General features: G+C 36.7%; 1 protein-coding gene across 26 annotated transcripts in view; it reads right to left on the minus strand.

Annotated features, from left to right (window-relative positions):
* The window catches only part of DLG2 (discs large MAGUK scaffold protein 2), a 990,031-nt gene that overhangs the window by 459,124 nt on the left and 508,285 nt on the right, over positions 1-22,622 (minus strand). The window lies entirely within an intron of this gene.

A 22,622-nucleotide genomic window follows, 5' to 3' on the forward strand; every position in this document is an offset into this window, starting at 1 on the left:
AGAGTACAAAGGCAAGGTGGAGAAATAGGCTTGTGGCTCAACAAGACAAATGCAGCAAGGCAGCCCTCAGCCAAAGAGAAGTTTTGTTCACAAGGTTATTAGGAAATTTAATCTCTTCCCACTGATCTAGAGATGGTAAAGGTAAATACTGTTAAAACTACAATGTAAATCTCAGTGATGGTATTTCTCTCTCCAAACTCAGGTTACTTAATGCAAGGAGAACTATGTAAGCTATTAAACATTTCTAAGCATAAAGTATTTAGTAAAGTTCAGTAGAGTGGAAGGGAAAAAAATCCCAGAATTTTCTGCTCCCAGATCTTCCCCATCTTTCAGGTCTAACACAAACAAGCACTAAACCATAACTAAGACACTAAGTCTTCCCCATTCTGACAAAAATGAGATAAGATTGCTCAGGAAGAAAAACTTCAGCCCCACAGAAATGTTATATTGTACCCACTCAAGCATCACTGTCCCTGGTTCTGCAGCATGGGCTGGACATGATAGTAAATATATCCAATCCCAACAGCTGTGCTCAGAGAGTGAAACTGCAGGGATCTGGGGAGTTCTTTTGAGACCAGGCACCAAGAAGAATGAAGGAAAATACACTTAGCAGACACAGGAATTGTGCTCATTCAGGTGGTGCACCATCAGAAAGTTACATCCCCTCAATAATGGTAGCAATCTATCGGACATATTTTTTTCTTCCTTAAGTTCTGTTCCAATAGCAAAAGTAAAATAAACAATCCACTCACCAACTACTTTCAGTTGGTGTTGCCTGGTTGTAGGACATTGATTCCATCATTAAATTCTCAGGCCAACAATTCACCCCCTGTAAGGCGGGTCACACTTAAAAGATGCTTTAGAAACCAAGGACTGCACTGCAAATTGTGAACCACAACCTCTCTTGTGTGTGACATTCTGACACGAAAGTGAAATAAGGAAGGCTAAAATGCAGCCATATTACAATGAAACTTCTCGAGTGATATCCAAGTGCAGTCTCCAAACTCATTTCACAAGGCAGTAGTTTGCAAATGTGGCAGTGATTTTCCTCTGTGCCAGCTCAGGAGGGAGGCACACAGTCCTGCATTATGTCATTACAACATGAAATTTCCAGTAACAGCCAAAGTTTCATTTCAGGCTCCGTGGTTGGAGCAAAAAACTCTGGCAACAGGCCAGTAGAGGCTACAGAATATCGCAGTCAACAGTGACATTTAATTACCTGGACAGCTTTAGTGCATGTTCATTAGCCTGGATATAAGAATAGCCTGGAAAGTACAGGTTGCCATGAGTGACTCTACTGTGAACAAAATTAAGCTGTTTGTCTGCAGGCCATAAAGCAAGTACTTTGTAAAAATGTCCTCAGTGGTTTTTTTTTTTTTTCCCCTCTAACTGTGGGAAGAAAAACAATCAAAAAGTGTAAATTGAAACAATCCATAGAGTAACAAATATTGCAGATTATTTAGTGTGCTGGGTTTTAAATGGGTTTTTTTCTTTTAGCTTTTATATTTTCCACACAACTATAGTATGGACAGATTTAGAGATATTATTCCATATGCTAAATTCCCTTATTTTAGTCTGAATAATTAAGTATGTTTATACTTTAGGGGAAAAAAAAAGGTAAAAATTATATTTCCTTTTATCCAGCATTCATCCTCCCTTTTCCATTTCCATATTTACTTGATTACCATGCATAAAAAGTTTGTTTTAACAATGAACATGCCCAGTCTTATGCTCAAAGTCGAATCTCCATTCTCTATGCCCACATAATTCTCAGAAAAGCCTTTGTGATCCTAAAGTCTACAACGTGTACTCTGAGCTCTCTTGTCAGCTATTACCACTACAGAGATCTCGAAATAAGAACCTGGCTTGCAGTGGGACTAATTCACAACTGAAACAGAATTAAGGGTTTTGCTTTACAATAGAACAGCTCTCTGTACAACTGAGCATTTAAGAATTCAGGATTCAATATTGACTTAAACTCTGTATGCATTAAAGCATTACTTTCAATTAATGAACGCAGGATATTAAAATTTATACATGTTTTAAAACAATTAATTTAAATTTCTATTTGAAGTGCTCTGCATCAGATACCTTATGGAAGTCATCTATATGAAAAGTACTCTGTGACCATGGAACACAGCTACTTGACCTTTTTAACAAAGATTAATAAGAAAAGCTGTATCTGTAGATATATCAGGCAAGTCACTAATTGCTGCAATAGCACCTAAAAAGGAGCAGGTTTCACTCAGCTCACCAAGGAACTGTTGGTAGAATGGTCTGTACTAAGGACAAAATCTTTCAACTCAAAAGTCAAAAGTGACTTTATTCACATAAAATAAACTCAAACATGCTTTTTTTCCCCCTTCAAATTAATTACTAAAAGAAACAGGAATGTATGTATCGAAAAAATCCCATTAGTGAAAATTTCCTGGAAAATCACATTTAAATACAGAATCATAGAATGGGTTTGTGATGAAACAGACTTTAAAAGATCATCTAATTCCAGGGCCTCTGCCATGGGCAGGAACAACCTCCATTAGACCAGGCTGCTCAAAGCCCTTTCCAACCTGGCCTTGAACATTTCAGGGATGGAGCATCCACAACTTCAAGAACTAGAGAAGCCAAAAGGGTAAAACACTGATTCCAGACTTACTAACACAAGCTAAACCCAATCATAAATTGATAAAAAACCAGATTAGTGTATATTTTATGATTTTATAAAAAAAAAGGGAATTCCACTGAAATTTACTATTAAATGAAAATCATTGATTTACTATTAAAAAACAGTAGCTGATAACTGTAATAAATATTTACGAAGAAACATACCCATAATGGACAAAAATCTAGCATTTCCAATGTTACTTATTCTAACATTTATACTTAGGTGACAAGATCAGCTATTGATAAGCTGAAATCTATGAGTCTTCTTGAGACTGGAGATCATAACTTTTCTTTCTTTCTTTTAAAAATCATAATAGAAATAAAGCCTCATTTTGATACTGCATTTGTACTGCTCAGGAAGTCTTCCAGATGGTCATTAAGTATAACCTAACTTCTCACTGGAATATTTAAAGGTGTTATTTTTAGTAAAGGTCAGCTTCTTTGTTCTAATTAGCTCTTGCAATGCTTCTACACAACTAAACCTCCTTTATTGTCAAGTACCAAGTGTGCATCACCTTTTTCATCTTAATCACATGCTGATGGCATTTCCAGATAAGGAAAAAGGAAACAAAATACACTGAAGGAGATGGGGAATGAAAGGGTCTTGGGACATGATTAGTTTTGTCCAGAAACAAGGTTAAGAACATACTTTTGTTGACAACATGTATTATATATTGTTTAAAAACCATAATAGCTATCACAACTTATCTGTGGTGACTATGTAATGCCATTTTTTTTTTCTTAAAGAAAAACTGTTGAGCAAAACAAGAGGGAAAGAAACCCTGTCAAGATACCATTTCTATTATGCAAGTTAAGAGCTAGAAACCTCTCACATAGGCAGAATTTGTAGTCTTATTTTATCTTCTTCCAGGACAAAAAAAAAAAAAAAAATCCAAAATCTTTGACAAGAGTGGAATGTAGGAATTAATATTAATCACTTGTTTTGTTATTTGCAGGCTTGCTGTTGGTGCTGGCTTTTGTGATATGCATATAATGTCTCCAGGGAACTGCCGTAAATTATATACACAGGAAATGAGTCTTAAACAGGCATGTGCCTGCCTACAAATGATTAAGGTATACCACACCTGTGAGTGAGCAGCCAGATTCTGACTGAAACAATTAAAATCAATAGTTCAGTCATATAAAAATCACTAAGATGTAGAATAAATTCTGTATTAAACCAGATGTCTAGCTCACTACTAATTATCATTCCTATTTTTGAACTGCTGAAGAAGCACTAACTGTCATGGCTGAGGTTTATGGCCTTATTCAATCTGAAATACATTATTCTCTGAATTTATCAGCTCTGGGTACCAGAAGAAATGCAGTATCATATTCAGGATGCCCATATACACTTAAGTGTTAACATGTTTTCTAGTGGCATTTTGCATTTCTGCTAACCAATTTCTAACTTTTCCTTCTTCATCTTAGGAAACGATAGTGAGGCAACTACGGACACAGATTTGTCCCCCAGGAAATCCATTCTGCAAGACTGTTCCCATTAGTCACCACAAACACCTACTGCCACATGCATGCCAGGACAAGGCGTATGAGTGCTAAGAAGTATCACGTGCTTTCATACAAGGCTTCAGCAAAGGAAATCTTCGTGAAAGGTGGAAGTTTGCTCAGCAAGGATTATGCCAAGTTCTGCAGAGAGCACAGTGTTCCATTAGTAGTCTCATCTTGGTGAGGGAAGAAGAGAAAAGAGGTGAAAGAGGAGTAGATGTGTACAGGAGTAGGACCTGGCCAGATTTCAGCTCATTTAATTGCCTGTGTTAGGAGCCCTGTCAACTTTGCCTCCCCATATGGTGAATAAAGCATTTCCAGGGAGCAATTCCACAGATGTAAATGTGAATCACACCTGAGTGCAACTCTCTTCACTGATGGGAGCAGTGTGACTGGGCTCTTGCCTTAGACTGCTGTCCATGGCTAAAAATCAAACTATGCAGATCCTACCAAAGCAGTGTGCAGGCAGGCAACAGTTTTCCTGTGACCAAATAATTAAATCTAACTAGATAAATAAAACATGTCTATTTATGACATGAAGGTTTTTATGCTAATACATGTTCCATCTGTAATCCCTCAGAGGTGCAGGTGCAGAGTCATCCACCAGATCACGAGGACCCACAGTACAAAAGGTTAACACAAAAAGCTTCTAGCTGTGAAGAGCTGGCAGCCTAGATGGCATCTCAGGAGTGGAAGAGGAAATGGAAGAGGAGAGGCTGGAGAGGAAGTTGGAAAAATCCAAATATGTTCTCTATTACCAATTGCCTCCCCAGTGCATGTCAAGTTTACAAATACAAATTTTGAGCTTCTTGTGTTTTGTGCCAAAGCCACACACAGGAAGAAATGAGTGTATTGCAAGTTTTTTATTATACATATAAAGATGCCTATGTATAGAGTAATTTAGTACAACTAATATTGCCAAATATCCTTAATGTCTTTCTCTCACTCACTGCAACAACAAACAAGAGGTTAAGTCTTTTAGCACATGTATGGATTTGACATTTCCTATCTATCAGCACATATGAATTGCATGTTGACAGCTATTTTCTAGATTATATTCCCTGAAGTCTGTTAGCAAAACTCAGTAAGTATGGTAAGGCTCATACTAAGTGTTTCAGGGGGTTGTTTCAGTTTTTTACGAAAAGTCCCCAAGGAAATTGAATTTTTAATAAACATGAATTAAAAAAAAAAACCTGAATGAGAATTTAATATATATATACATATATATTCTTTTTAAGCATGGGTTTGCCTGTTAGCAATCTGCACTACAATATTTGTCTATTAAATAGTAATACCCTACCAAACAACGTTAGATTTGGATTTTTAATTAAGATCATGCTGAGTTCCTTTTATTTCAGTTTTTGTTATCTAGGAGATGGGAAAAATCCATATTAAAAAAAAAAACATTCTTAAACCCTTATGTAAAATTTTGATTGTTCATGACAGAAGCCATCCCAAATTACTAATTGGTTATTATCTGCTCTGCAGAGAGAAATTTTAAATGGTGACAATGCAAATAAAATGATGAGTGATGAATAATCCATGTCATAGATTTATTTTTATCTCTCCACAGTAATAGATGAAAAATCTACCTGCACAATAAAGTTACCATCCAATAGTAACTATCTTTAACATATTTGAAGTATTATACTATCAATTAAACACACTTAGGATTTTCTAACAATTTAATTGTACAAGATCATTAATCTATATACTTAGTATTTAGTGTTCCTCTTATTAGCAATTATAGAAAACAACTTCATGCCAAGTCTCCCTTACTGAATCTCGATTAATCACAGTAAGACTACATAAAGATCCTTCCATTACCTGCAAACCTTAAACTTGTACTGTTTCTAATACAAATGGTGGTTTTAGGAACAAACAACAAACAAACAAAATTAAAAAAAAAACAGAAATAATCTAGGCACACAGGCAAGACAAAAACACAGGAAGCTTGGGAAAGTTCAGTAAATACCTAGTTCAATGAAAATTTCATTTGCACCATGGTGGAAGACACATGATATCTATAGGAAAGTGAAATGCATAAAAGTTCTTATTCCCCAAAGCACGACTAGAATAGGATTATCCAATATTTATATTGCTGATTTTCATCATACCAGAACCCCCCTCCTCCTCCCAAAAAAGAAAGCTGTAACCCCTTACTCCATTTTCTTTTCACATCAGAGTACAGCTCCTAAGTCTGACTTAACCTCATGTGCTGCAATAGGGATTAAATCTTTTGGCTTTCATTTTTTGTAATTCAAAGTATCTTAGACATCAAAGGATCTTTCTTTCTGAAAAGTCAATACTTCAGCACTTCAGAATAATACCCTACAAAGCAACCACTCAAGATACTGAGTTTTGAAAATAGAAGCTAAGGTTATTAAAATAATTTTACAACGTTATCATCCTAGTCCCACAAGATCAGAATTGGATGACTGAGTGGGATGATCAATTATTACTGCAAATCTCTTCTCCCTGGTATCCAGTGACAACGTGTGGGAATGGTGCAAAGCTGCACCAGGAAGGGTTCAGACTGGACATAAGGGCGCAGTTCTTTACTGGGAGTTTAAACACTGGAACAGGCTTCCTAGAGAAGTGGTCAATGCCCCAAACCTGTCAGTGTTTAAGGGGCAACACCCTGAACAACATGTTTTTATTTTTGGTCAGCCCTGAGTTGGTCAGGCAGTTGGACTTGATGACCTATGCAGGTCCCTTCCAAATGAAATAGTCTAGTCTATTCTTTTCTTAAATTGTGCTAAATAATTCTGTAAGAAAATATCAATAGGCAGGCAACATCCTATATATTCTGGATAACAACACAGAAACATGGTTTATCAGTGCTTGAACACAACTAAAATATTCTGCAGACTTTTCTTTTGAGGTTATGGGCTATATGCTAATGTTACCTAGCTGTCAAAAGTTTTCCTTTCTTTAGAAATACTTTCTTACTTTTTATGCTGTGCACAGAAGAGGAAATCTTGTCAGCAGACTGACAGACTCTCCCCAGACTGCTGGACTGCTGCTCAAGTTAGCAGCACACGAGATTGGGTCCTACCCATTTGTCCTCCTCAATGGACTCCATGTGGAGACCTCATAAGTGTGGCCCTGCTCACCTACTTACTTGCATGGCATCCTGCTACCCAGTACAGCTGGCTCCAGAGTAATCCCATCTGTCAAAAGACCTTTTTTTCAAAAATGTAGCTTTGTTTCAAGCCAAAATGTAACATGGGTTTTGTGAATCACAAAAATTCTCACAGTAACTATAGTATGATGCCCTTGATGATGCTTCCAATGACAGAGCAGTAGCCTGAACAAATTACTTGTGAAATATTAGAGAAAAATCAATAAAATATAATCAAAACAATTACCAGGACATATTTTAATGGAAACATGGTTTGTTGAAAACACTTGCAGATAAGAATATCGAATTAGTTGAAACACATGGCAATTTACAATTACTGTAACTTTGCTTATCGAGCACTTTACTAATCTGTTAAATGGTCAAGTCCAAACCTTAGCAGCCTTTTAAAAATCACAGTCCTGAGAGACAAATTAGCTGTAAAATAACTGACTAGCAAAGATCTCTCCCCAACCTAGAAAACTCTTGTACCCAAGGAAGGCCAGAATCCATTGCCAGAAGTAGGCATGAGAATATGTTAGCAATGGTCTTTTTTGTCCTTTAATTACTCAGCCTAAGTGAAGAGCGACCCACCAGCATTTCAGCAAACTGGGTGCATCTTTTGGCACAGGCTCAGCTCAAGGCTTATATTCTGGATTCATAACAAGATCACTAAGCCTCTCCAATGCATTTGTTCCATTAAATGATAAGCAAAAGTAGTCCAAAGCACTTAAATCTACTCAGAAAATCAATGGGAAAGGGGAACAATCACAAGGTTATGTAACTACTAAAATTGAAAATTATCTTTCACTAACTGGGGTTTCTGATTCTGTCAAATATGATGAAGCACTATTTAATCATGTAGTTTTGTTATCCATAACTCATGAAAATTACTTATTATTACTTATAATTTTACTGAAGTGTATTTTTTTCCTTAGGATTACAATTTTTTCCTGTAATGTTTTTCTTGTCATATTTTAAACATCTGGGAGAAAAAATATGAATGACTAATTAAAAAGGTATAACTGATGTCATAACCTGAAAAAATGAAATTAAGAAAGCAATTTAAGACAAGAAGGGACAGGTCATTTATTTGAAATTGCACATGCCAGCTCCAAAATCCAGCATCCTGCTGTGCATACTCAGCATCTCACTTTTCTCTCTGACACATCCAACATGGCTCTTCCCAGGGTGGGACTTCCATTTCGCTGATCTGATTTTTGCCCAGGTTACTAACAAGCTCCTACATCATAAATATAAGGCCATTTGCACAGAGGCTTTATTCTCAGAAATGTTTTCATGCATTTCTGTCCTACCTTACAGATCTCCAGTTTCCCTTAGTGACTGCCTGTCTTTGTCACGCCTGTGGTTTGTTCATGCTCCAACGTTCTTGCTCTTTCTCTGTCTTTTCTGTATAATCTCCCCTGGTTATATTTTGCCCTTTCCTGTTCTTTGAGCTGACATCTATAGTGAGCTTCTCATGTCTTTTTCTTAGCTCCTAATCTATTTAATTGCATTTAGCTGGCATGACTCCAAAGCTAAACTCAGTTTTCCTGTTCCTAAGTTCTGTCTTTCACTTTATCCCTTTTAATTCAGCTCTAACAGATGCCAGAAATGTTATCTGTATACAGAGCACTTCACCATGCAGCCCACTTTGCAGTGTCTAAAGATGCTTCCAAAAAAGGGGAAAATATCTGTCCAACCGGCAGCCATAAATTATCCCCCTGAACATAATGCTTTCTCATACTGAAGAAGGAAAAGGTAAAAACCAAACTCCACATCTAAAGAAGCAATCAACCAAGTAAGTCCGATTTTGCTTTATCATTTTTCTTCTCTTGTCAGTATCTCATTCAATTCCAGTTCTTCTTCACCTTTGACACGTAAGATTAAAAAAAAAAAAAAAAGGTTTTGTCAGTGAATGAATATTGATGACTGGAAACATCTCATCTCCTTTCATATGACCAATTCTAACTCCTCACATCCAGCCTGCAGGAAACTGCCCTCACGAAAAAGCCAGAAGCCATCCAATTCTGCCTTTTACATGGAATAGCATCTTCCAGTTGGAGCCAACTAAATCAGCTGTAATAAGTGATTATCTTAAACATTCCTGGTAAAGTCATAATCTGACCCCAGAAACTAGGATAATTGTTTGAAAAAAATTTATAAAATCTGTGGTGGTGTTTATTGGGGATTTTTTTGGGGGGATGGTGGTGCAGTGTTTGAATTAGGGTGAATGAACTGTCAGAATGAACAGTTTCATTAGCAGGAAAGGAAAGAAGGAGGGATGAACTGGATGGACAAACTTCAGCCACGCATCTCCATGGTCTGTATTCACAGAATTTCATAAAAAGTTGCTGGGCCTTCAATGTAATGACTGAAGCAGAAAAGATAAATAACTAGCAAACTATTGTCCTCATTAAATCTGTTGCAACCCAGAATCAACAATATAATTTCTTTTCAAAAATACTGCATTGTCTTGCTTTTGAGCTGCATTAAAAAAAACCTCAAACAATTCATTAATTTTGTCATAATCAAAATAGAATTTTTCCTCATTAACACTTCAACAGAGAAAAATGCTCCTTCATTCAGTTGTCAATATCAGAATCTGCATTCCAAAAGAAAAATAGGAAACTCCTATCTTGTGGTCGTGCCAGGCAAATTTACGTGAGGATAATGAAAGGAAGGAAGGCGTCAGGGGAGTAAAAGAAACTTTTAAAAGATGCATGGGAATGTCACTAGCAAGCACAAGATAATGGAGAACTTGCTGAAAGCTGGAATGGAAAATATTAAACAGCCCTCCACCTGGGAAAAGGAAGGGAATGTACTGTTGCCAAATTTTGCAAATTGCTCTTAAGTTACAAATATGAAGGCAAGTCTCTTTGTGAGAGGTCTTGGCAAAGAGACAATCCTGAAAAAAGGCAGACAAGACAGTTAAAACTGAGTTACTGCTAAACCATGGATTCCAGATCTTATATGTCACTATTTCTTGATGTCCTGTAACTTCTCTCATGAGAACATAAGAGAATATTGCACAATGATGTGAGGTTTTTTTCTTGAATTCTTCGCCTCCTACTTCCAAAAGAATTTTCCTTGAATGAAATGTAATCATTCTTTACAGCAATGAAAAGAAGAAAAAAAAATTTCTACATCTAAGAAGGCACCAGGTATAGCTGTGATTAAAGATTGACACTTTTACCTAGTACGCAAGATTAAATTTTCCATTTTTATACATTCCCTCAAGAACAACTTGTTCAGATATAGATGAGTTGGCATCATTCTGTCAGTTCTCAGAGTGGCAAAAGATTCTGGAGACTGGACCTGAAAATGAGCACCACACATAAGCCAAATCTATGATTATTTTTTTTCTTGAGATCTTCTTGGAAGAATACCATGGAATAAAGCCCTGGATAGAACAAGGGCCCAGGAGAGCTGGTTATTTTTCAGAGGTTGTGTCTCCCAAGCTCAAGAATCAACTATCCCCAACAAGAGAAGGTTAAATGAGATAGCAGGGGGCCTGCTTGGATGAAAAAGGAGCTCCCAACAAAACTCAGCTATAAAGAAAAAAAAAGCTTGCAAGAGTTGAAAGCAGGGATAAAGGATCTGGGGGGAATATGGAGACACTGAGTATGCAGGGATGTGGTTAGGAAAGCTGAAGTCCATTTGGAGCTTAATCTGACAGGGGACATGAAAGCCGATAAGAGAGGTTTATATGGGCAGTTCAGCACCAGGAAGGGAAAATGTAAAGCCACTTCTGAATGGGGCAGGGGACCTGGTGACAGAGGACATGGCAATGGCAGAGGTAGTGGTGCCTTTTTCACCTCACTCTTTACTGTTCCAATTGCCCTCGTCAAGTCTCTTTGTGTGAGTTAACAGAAACAACATTTTTAAATATGTGCAGTATGATAGAAGAAATTTTAAATCTAAGATTCATACTCACAGTGTAGACACATCCTATTCCATATATATCCTTCAGATAAAGAAACACCTTATTGCCCAAAGAATAGTATTTGGGAGGCATGACCATAGCAGAACTCCCCAAAGAAACCTGGGAGGGTTTGCAACATTTGCTGAAAGCAGCTCCTTTCAGTACAGGCTTTGGTTAGCTTTAATTTAAGGCTTTTTCTGAAGAGAAATTCTTGAAAATGATAATGAAAAGTGAAGGATACCCAGAGGGACCACAATGTTTTGTCCCTAGCACCAACATAGCAGCCACACTTAAAATGCTCTAAATGGTATGAAAATACTTTCTACTATTATAGAAATTGTCACAGATGCATATTTAAGGACAAGAAGGACTCCTTAGAGAATTCTAATGTGGTGGCATGCAAAATTTGGGTCATAGTTACCCATCCCATAGTTCCTAAAACATCACATTTCTGTAGTTTCAGCAAGGAAATACTCTTGAAAAAAAAATCTATCGTTTATTTCCACTAAATATAACCATGAAAAACAGTACACTTCTTAAAAGCTTTCATAAAAAGATAAATGTTTAAGCATATTTGACTACGACTTTTCTTTTATTTGACCTTGGCTAAATTGAAAGCACACAGAAAAATTTACAGTCAATGCTAGATGTGAGCTATACTAATATCTGGCTAACTGCCTCTGCTGTGAAAGCTCTTTCTATTTCAGTAAAATTTTATGCACAAAAGCATTTTCTAGAAACTGATGTAGTGTGTTCAATACATTTTTAGACCCTAGCTTAATTACAAAAGCTTTTTCATAATAACAAATATTGTCCCAAGCAGAGACTATATTTAATAAATATGCTCATTATTTTCCTTAATGAAAGCAATGTTTAAAATTTGTAGGTAATCCCATTACACTGTACTTCCATTATACAGCCCAGCTCTCCTACCCTCCTGCTGATAGAAGACTTGCTCATCTTAGTTTCCAATTATATACATTAAGTCCTTCCAAAACTACCTTCATTATTACACACAGCATGTATAGCTCTATCAGAGAAAAAGCTGTAATTGGAAAAGAGCAAAATGCATTTTTGAGCCTAAGATAATCACAAGAAAAGTTAATTATGTCAATTAAAATAATCTTCTCTCCACTCAACAAATATGACCTCTTTGTACAAAGAAACACAGCAGGACAGGTACTGATCCCTGATAAACCATGGTGTTTCTACTCAAGTCATTCTAATCAGAAAATCTGTGAAAGAACCAAATTTTGACTTTAAATTACTTTATAATAGAAGAATGGCCAAAAGAACTATTACATGAACCCAGGGGAATTCTCCAAAACAAAAACCGTAACATTTTCTATATACATCCAAAATTAAACCTCAGTGTTTCTGTTCTTGGACTAAGCTTGTACTTCCTAAAAGGAGAAAAGGACAACTGACACAAGCAGAGTACTGACAGAAAATTCATAAACACATAAATTAAAATATTAGGTACCAGAACTAAAATCTGCACCCTTACTGTTAACTATTTTTGGCAAATAACTTCATCTCAGCATCAGGTGGCAGTCAGTTGAATCTATGAAGTGTTGACTCTAATTACAGGGTCTCAAGTCAGAGCTTTAAGAGTTGAAGACATGGCTGCACATGGCAAAACCAGAGCTGTTCACTCCTAGGAGCATCAGTGCACAAGGAGGCTCCCAGATCCTGTAGCTGCACAAGGCCCACTTTTATTCCCTCAGCTTGTAGAAGGAAGAGCAAGAGGTGATGCATCTCTCCCTGTTAGCTGCTGCTGATAGTTGATTTTCCTTGCTGCACCCAAGGAAAATTGTACTTTACTTTGACATTACATTTGATCGGCCTCAGCCACTTCAACCATATTTTAGAATGTGCGGTTTTCACTAGCCTGCTCATTACCATATTTTCACATCCAATTGTGTCAGCACAGCTATGCATGACCCTAAATTTGCTGTGAAGAATTTTTTCCATCACACCTCATAATGCCTTATCTGGATCGTTCAACTTTTGAACACTTCCTAACAGATCTATTGTTGTTATTCTATAGGCACCAGAAATAGAAGCAATATTCCAGAGAGTACTACAATACTTCTGCAATGCCACCAAACCCTTATTTTATCTGAATACTTTTGGTTGTTCTTTGTTTATGCCAAACTCTTACTACTTTATCTTACAAATTCCTGGCAATTTGCTGTGTAGCATTTGTACTGACAATTTGGTATGACAAGAAAAGTCAAGTCCAAGTACAGTGCAGTTTAGGGAACATTTTCAAATTTCACAGGGAAATGCTACTTGATCTGGAAGTTCCAATCTCCTCATTTCTTTTACCCTGATTTGGTTTTTTGTCATTTGGTGATTTTGTCAGGGATTTGGGATCCCTGCCAAAGATGTTTACCTCAATTTTGTTTCAAGTCCTAAATTAGATTTTTCCTAAATAGTGAATCAGATTATTAATCAGTAAAAATCTAAATCTTCATTATTAATTTACTCAAAACAATACAGCACCTTGTAAAACATTTATGCAGCAGTAAACGGAGAACCACTTTGCAGAGATCATGACATGCTTAATTTACTACACAACTAAATATTTAATTAGAAATGGTAGCAAAGCTGAAGGTGTTCTGCTGAAATTAAACAATCTTTTAAACAGTAATAGTCCTAACTTTATTGTGGGCCATAATGGTAAAATTTTAGAACAATTGGTAGGAAACTTGCTCCTTTATCAGTTAAGTGAAGAATCATGTATTTGGCTAGCCAGTTTGCTATTTACTGACAGGTCTGGTCCCTCCTGTAGTTTCAACAGAAATATATTTTAAATGCCATATTAAATTAATTGAAAATGCCATGCACTTTGAGGCACTACATTTGCAATGTAATAGTCTTGCTCCAATGATTTCCTTACAAACATCTCTAATTAGAGTAATGGCATTTTAACTTCCTTGCGAATATCTAGCAATTCTTTGTTTCATATTCAATTTTCAAAACATCCCAGGTACAATATTTTAAATTCCTTTGCATTTATACATCCAGACTCATATAAAAACCCAACAATTTGTTTATATTTCCAGTTTAGGAAATTGCACACAGAGCTTTTGCAAAGACATCACAAGATGAATATATCCTTCCAAGTGTTGAACCTGAACAACAAATGTTGATGCACATCAAATCTAATTAAAGGTGAGCTTTCAAAACAGATAATCAAGAAATGCAGTTGATTGTTTCAGAATTTTCTAAATGTGTGGCAGTATGGAGAATGAGTTCTGGGGTTTTTTTCCTCCTTTTTTAAATCTATTCCTTCCTACTGTCTCTCTAGCTCATATAATTCAGTTTTCAGAAGAGGAAGGTAAGGGATGGTTTGTACCCTTCTGTACTGTGATGGATACAAAGAATGAAGAAACAAAGCAAGATAGGCAGGAGAAAATTAAGAACAATAACATTATCACCCATTTTAGGATGGAGGTCTATTGAATAGATTATTACACCAGGCAAAGAAATTATCAGGCTATAAATATAGTCTGGAAAACAAAGGGTAGCAACAAGATCACTTTCACCTCATCTTGAACATGTCTTTCAAAACAGCAAATTGATATTTCTTGACTATCAATTTGTTTTATTAACAATACATAATATCCTGACCTTTTGCTATCTTATAAGAGCACATGACAGTCTTGTCAAAAATAATTCACCTAAAATCATAAAAAAAGTTGTTAACTACAAAAACCACAGCCATGCATACATAATTCATCAGATAAGAGGAAAAGAATATTCTATTTAGAGTAGGAGTAAAACACATTTTTCTGCATCTTCCTTATGTCTCAAGGCTAAAGAATATTTTATAGAATTACAAAACTGCATGTTATAGCTCTTAAAGCCACTAAATGGAATAAAGAAGTATACACTTGGTAGCATGCCTCTCATTATGCTGCAGAATCCTAACGATGTGACTTTGCTTCCCAAAGTTACTTGTAAGGTAAACTTTTTAGAAGTAAGATGAGTGATATCACTGGTATTCATCAATTCATGTTCAATTTAAACATTGCTGTATGAAACACGGAAGCACTTACTGAAAGACAGACTCAAGTTAATTGAAAAAAAAACATAGTCTAGGATTGAAATAACGTTTTCACACAAAGTTTGTTCTTCAAATCCAATCCCAGTTTAACAATGCCAAAGTTACTGCAGTGCTGATCTTCATGAAAGGCACAGCCTGGCAGTAACTAATACAGAACACAATGAGGCACTCAGCATGGTGCTGGTGTCATGTGGGCTGTCTCAGAAGAGCTAAGAGTGGTGCCAGCTGTGTACCTGCACATACAATCTGCGTCTGAACAATTTTATTTCTGAACAGACTGGGAAAGGAGAGAGGATAGGTGGTGGGAGTGGTGGAAACATGAAGAACCTTGTTCTGCTGTTTACCCGTAAGCTGCCGAGAAAAAGAGCTTCGCACTTGAGAAAATGTTGTGAGTGCTTCACGTGGTACTGGGGCCTCCTTCCTCGTGACAAAAGCTCTCAGACTGCACGTACTAGCTAGTCCCTCGATTCCTTCCAATTGCTCATCTGAAGCTGTTAACATATATTAGAGCTATAACCAAGCTTTCCCTGATATGCACCAATATTTTAAGTAGTGTATGGCAGAGAATTTTTTTTAAGCAGAGAAAAGTGTGCCTCATTTAAAATAAACTGTCTTGAGAATCGCATGACATGGCAATAATTCTAAATTTTACTAAAGCTTTTTACACACACATGACTTTGGCAGGCTGCCTTCCAGTGAGAGCAAGTTACATATGTACTGGCTCTAATGGCCCATATACGATATTAAAACCACATAAAGAATAATTTGATAATTTACCTTAGGAACAGCATGAAAATTTTCATCTCAGTTTCCTTTAGAGACTCTACTGCCAAAGGACAGATTGTTTCTTGTCAGTGCTTCAAACTGATCTCTATTTGCAAACACAGCAAGTGATGCCAAATGCAGTTCAGAACGCAAATCAAACAACTATTCATTATGCACTGTTTTGAATAGCGTATGCAGGACAGAGGCAAGTAATGACCAAAAAAAAAAAAAAAACATGCTTACACATCACACAAGCCATTTCCATAATATACTTGAATACTGTATATGCATGCAAAGAAATAAAACTATTCCAATAAAATAATAAGTGCTTATCAGTTAAATATATTTAAAATGCTACACACTGGGATTGAACAGAACTTGATATACAATGTAGACCAAAATATAAATGCAGTAGTTATACAAAGAAAAGGAAGGGGAAATTATAAATTATTTATTGAAGGAAAGCAGAAGATGGAAAATGAGAAAAACTTTTCTTTGAAAAAACAGGTTAGCTTGTAACCAATGATAATAATCCCACTTATTCATTAAATCTGATTCTATTTGAGTCCCAGCTAAGCACTCAGAGCAGCAATTAATGCAGTCATCGGCGTGGCTCTCGTTTCCTGAACGTTCCTGTCCCTCTCAGTTTTGTCTTGAGGAAAAAAAAAGATGAAAAATGACTGGAAAAATAACTTAACCTGTTTCTAAGATGATCACAGCACTGGGTAAATGGCAAAGGGAAAAGAACTGTTTTCAGTGCCATGCTACAGACATCTGTGGGTGGTACCTGACAGGCACAGAACAGTGCATGCCAGAATAATGCATGGGGGAAAGGGAGAGGCCTCACCATGTATGGCAGCCAACTAAGGTTAGAGCTCTCTTAGATTAGACTGAAGAGAAGGAGAGAAGATATTCTTCACAAAGATCTCATCCATAGCTGGTTAGCAGGTATGTCTTTAATTAAAAAAAAAAATAAATTGAAAAAGACCAACTAACTTAACCAGGACTGCTGCTTATTGCTCATTAATTGCTACAGATAGGTGCTGGGCCTGGCCATGTGCAAGAACAAAACCCCTCACAGAAGAAAAAAATCAAACACACTTAAAGCAAAGAAAAGACTACTTTGAAATTAAGTATTTCAAGGGATTAACTTCAGTAGTTTACTTTAGATCAGTATTTTATTTTGAAACATCATTGTTGCATTTTTTCAAGATTAGTTGAAGTTATTTATTATTACTACTATAGTGATTGTGAAGTGGCAGTGAGTTAAAATAAATCCCTACTTAGGAAGTTTATCCCTCCTGTTATATATTAATCTTGTGGGATTATAACAAAATGCAAAGGAAAAAAAGGGAAAAAAATCCAACTTGAGTTGCTATATTTTTCTGGATTAAATCATAATATCAAAAAATGTCATAGAATTCCAACTGAGCTGTGCTAAAGCAAAAACCAGCTAGCTCTGGATACAGGAACGCTTGCATATTTTTCTTCACACAGTTATGTGTGAAAAGATTTCCCCATAAAACTGTAAAATAGAGCACTGAGAAAGTCCATCTGAAAAGATTCCTCCAGGGGGCTGAGATAACTCTGGCATCTGTTCGAACAGGTAATTCTGCAAATAAGTGACACACTTTTGTCATCCCATTGAACTTGGAACACGAGGGCCCTTGGCTGCCCAAACACAAATAAAACTCTCCATTGCCCTTACAGCATGTGGCAGCTACATGAGATGTCCCTTAGAGATGCAGTCATTTCACCTTTAGCCAAGGCAATAATGAGAGCTGCAAGTTTTATCACTTCATCACAACCCCAGTGGACTGTAAATGATTTGGTAAGCTGTGGCTTGAAAGAGAGGACTCCTTAAGAAATCTAAGGAATGCAGTGAAGGAAAAAGAGAGTTTCTCCTCTTTGGAATTATATATATATGTAAAAATAATGTCAGAAAAAATATGTTTATCTCCAAATATGTTTTATGATTTCTTAATCACACAGTTTCTATTCTTTGTTGTGAATAATTACTGCTTCAAGTTAATTTCTTATCTCTTTCAAATTAAATTATGGGTAGCTACTTGCCAACAAAGCAAAAACGAAACAAGAATACATATCCTAGAACTGCCCACCCTGCAATTAGCTGTGCTAAAATACAGATATGAGAACTATCTAAATTCAAGTGTCATCTTGATATGAAGACTCGATTGTTGTCATTGCCAGAATACTTTTGAAAAAATTATAAAATATGCATTTATAGACGTTTTACTTGTTGTTGTTACACATCCCAGTTTTAACTTCTTAAAGCATATTTTTTGGGTCTTTTGCAAATATTTAATTGTAGGCTGACAGTCAAGGGCTCTTGATTTACCCAAAACAACTCTAAAGTTAGGAACACAGAAAGAAAAACTGTTTGTTGGTATATGTTCTACTTATCTAGTCGGCAGTACAATACTTTCAAAAGTACTCATTTAAAATTATACTGCTTAGTTGTGCATGGGATTTCTGGGTCATCTTTATTTTTATTTACAATTGATAGTCCAAAAACTTCATTCTATTTTATCATTACATATACCTCTACCTTTTTTTTTAAGTTAAGTTGCTTCTATCTTGAATCATTAAACTAATAAATGAGTTAAACTGGAACAATGAACTAAACCCTATGGTGTAAAACTTAAATATTTTCAAATACAAGACACAGTTCTTAGAAAACACTTTAGGAGTAATTTGATTTCTAGAAACTAGAAGAATTCTAACAGTACAGAATAGTGAAGATCAACTCATTTAAACATTTCACATGGGGCCTGTTGCTTTGCTCCCTAAAATAATCTACAAGGAGAACCCTCATTTTAAATTGACTGTTATCTTTAGATTTAAAACTTCACCCACATAACTAATTCTATAGTGTTCAAAATTTAGGTATCATGGTTGCAATATGTTCCACTTCTGAACAAGCATGAAAACCAGTCCTGAACTTCCACTTTTAAAATTAAATTATGTGGTAACTTTGGCAAGTCTTTTCCCACTTTTGATACTGACCCTTGAAACCCGAATTCTACCAATACAGTGAAGGATCATCAGAACTTTAGTTCATTCTCTCAGATCAACATGATTAATTGTTCAGTTACTTTTCTGTACCTCTTCCAACCATTTAGAATGCTTATCTCTATGGCATAACCACATGCAGTTAACATCTCTTGATTTCTCCTTGATTGTGGCTTAATGGGAAAAATTCAAGACATCAATCTTTGCCTAAAGTTATTTTAGTTCCAAGGTTGAAGTGATCCTGTTTACTCTCATAACAATAATCCTTTCATGTGACAAACTCAAAGCAATAAAAAAGGTAAGACCAGAGATGACTTGAAAGAACTTCAAATGTTTTCAGGCAACATTTAGTGGCAGCCTTGTACACTAAATGTCTCACTACTTGAAGGGAAGAGTAACACTAGCAAACAAGCCAAGAAAACCAGATTGAGATAGAATTTGTAGATAAAAAGTGCTGTATATACTGGAAAGAGTTTATGATTTAGTCTAATAACAAAAAGTAAAGAAATATGCTTAAGATTTGGCAAAAAATGGCAAAATGAGAACATTAAGAGCAGTTAATAAGGCATCCCATTTTAGTTAAAAGAAGTTTTAGCCAGGACTGGTTAGAACAAAGAAAAAAAAAAGGAATAAAACTTTCCAAATTTGAAGATTTTTCAAAATATTTTGGCTCAGTTCAGAATTAAAATAAGTTTGTAAAATATATCATAAAAGTATGACTCAAACAGAAATACTGGTGCACACCAGTCAACTCGGAAGAACCATTTAAGACACCTACAGCTGCCATTCATCCTGTTATTCCTAGATGTCTTCTTCACTCTCCAGATTAAATGTTAACAGTGAGAGTTCATGTTTGGTTTATAGAAGCCTAACATTTACCAGGAAGTCATAGAAGCCTGGAGTGGCTTGAGTTGGAGACGACCTTAAAGGTGATCTAATTCCAACCTCCCTGCCATGGGCCGGGACACCTTCCACTAGCCCAGGGTGCTCAGAGCCCTATCCAACCTGGCCTTGAACACTGGAGCTCTTTAGTTGTGTGTGGGTGTTAATGAGATAGAGCCTTTCCACTCATCTAAGCACAGACTCCAAGGAAATGCTGGGCTGGAGGGGAAGCAAGAACTGAAAAGGCAGGGCAGGAGCTGTGGTGCTGCACTCAACAGCAGGTACTGGTGAGGGAGATAAGAAAGCAAGCCCAGGAACTACCACAGAGTTCTCTCTCTTAGAAAAGTAAACCCACCTCTTTCCTTTGGTCTCCCAACTCCGCTGCTTGCTGATATCCTTTCCCCTTTTCCCCAAGGCTCAAGGTCAGTTCTCCAGCTCCTCCAAGCCCCAGTCCTTGGCTGCAATGCTGCAGGTTGCAAAGTACCAACAACATGCAGATCCCACTCAGAAACAATGTACATGCCAGCACCCCTGGAGCAGGGGTTGCCATATTCAGGTGTGGGGACATGAGTGGAAAGGTATGGTGACATGGGAGGGATGGGGACAGGAGCTCCAGCTTTGGACAAGATGCAGAGCTCTGGAGCCACTGTGGGGCAAGCTTCCCCACATGGCCACAACCAAACACCCTCAAACAGGAGCACCAAGCTGTCACATCAATGCCACCTTATCTCTCCCCACCAAGGACTGCCCTAGTCACCACAGAACCAAGGAGTGGCTTGGGTTTTAGGGCACCTAAAAGACACCTAGTTCCAACCTCCCTCACCTGGGCAGGGACACCTTCCTTCCCCTTGCCCTTGTGTGCACTCCCAGAACAGCACTCTTCCCACCTTGGAAACTATGCCCCCTTAAACAGGCACCTGGGAGGAGATCCTGGTGGGATCCAAGGCAGATCAAAGTTCATGTCCACTCTCTGCACAATTCAGGCCCAAAGTTTTGACATTTTATGGAGCTATACTGCCAGATTGTGTATATGTGTGTGCACAATCCCGTATTTGCGATGTTGTACCCATCCCTCATTTTCTTCCTCATCCTGTGAAAACAAATAGGTTCATACAAAATTTCTGTTTCTTAGAAATAGCCCTTAAAAATTCTTGATTTGTACTCATGCAAAGAAGTAAAACATTACAGAAAAATCTGTTTTGGAGCCCCAGTCTTCTGATTTCTACTATCCAGATCTTTACTGCAAGTAAATTTTTTTGCACACATGTGGTATTAGAAAATACTGCTGTATGTTACTACCTCCAAAAGCACATTAAGAAAACAATGTATCATTCAGATCATGCACATGGAGAAAAACAGCTAATTATTCTTCTAGGGGAGAAAAAAAAAGGTGAAACTGCTTAATAATTTGATTATTCAACCATTATAAAAAATAAAGGTCAAAACCAAAACAAGACATGAACTTAAATGGCATTTTGAGTTTACTTTGTGATAGATATATATTCTGTCTGTGTTCTCCTGGAACCGAGATATTGCACTGAAGATGTCAGTGTTGATCAGCTTCCAGTCATTAATGGCACTTATTGAAATAGCATCCTGCTAGGAATGGGATTTTCTGCATTTGCTAGAGTTTAATTTGCAGGGGGAAAAAAAATTTATAAATGAGCCCTGACTGCAGAATAAACATCCAAGAAAGAAATTTTATTTTTTGTGTAAGTCAATAAGTAAACATTTTGCAAGGTGTTTATTGCATATTTATTGTCTTCTTGCAAAAAAAGAATTCCCATGCAAATATGCTAATAGCATGCCCAAGTAATATGAAAAGGCTTTTCCCTAAAAACTGTTAAGCATAGCTTGAAAGCTTAAATAGCATGGACCTAAGTTGTCAGTTATTTTGAAAGTCCTACAGGGATGAACAAGTAGAAATATAATAAATCTATGCAGAAATATTTAAGGTACTTAAAGAGGAAAAGAGGCAATTTTTAAAAGCATTCTTTTAGTCGGTGCTGCAAGACTGCAGAGAAGAAAATATTTTCTCAGTGAGTACTCTGGCATTGCTTTATGAAATTTTTCAAGGTTATTGAAATAATCTATGACCATATATCGTTTAAGCAGTGTGCACCAAATCTGTTTTTAAAGCTGCTGAGTGAGCCCCACTGTGTCAGGAGTGGAATGTGTCCACTCATCCTGCCTCTGTCATCTTGGAGGAAGCCTGACAGCAAGTATTCCTCTGGAGGGAGCCCCTCAGGACTAAGGAAGATCCAGGCTGCAACTTTTTTTCCTCCCATAGCAATATGCAAACAGCAGGAGAGTTCATATGATGCTCTCTTTATAGAAATGTGATTGATGACAGAGAAAGTTTGACAGTCCCATGTATAGCTCTCTGCATTTCTATTTCCCCCTCATGTATATGATGTGAAATATATAAATCACTACCATTTAAGTAACTTCCCAATGACTTGCATATTTAAATTTCAAAATATCCACACAGCACCTTTTTAACAACTAGGAATATTGTGCAGAAAAAGCAAACCTGTTCCCATCCTCCCCTCTATCACAAATATAATATATTTTTGCTAATAATTTTCTCTAAGTGAAAGACTTTCCCAGTTACAAAGGAATTCAGGCAATGATAGTTGCTTAGTGGATTGGTG

This window comes from Zonotrichia leucophrys, chromosome 1 (genome assembly GCF_028769735.1).
Source record: "Zonotrichia leucophrys gambelii isolate GWCS_2022_RI chromosome 1, RI_Zleu_2.0, whole genome shotgun sequence".
Taxonomy (NCBI): domain Eukaryota; kingdom Metazoa; phylum Chordata; class Aves; order Passeriformes; family Passerellidae; genus Zonotrichia; species Zonotrichia leucophrys.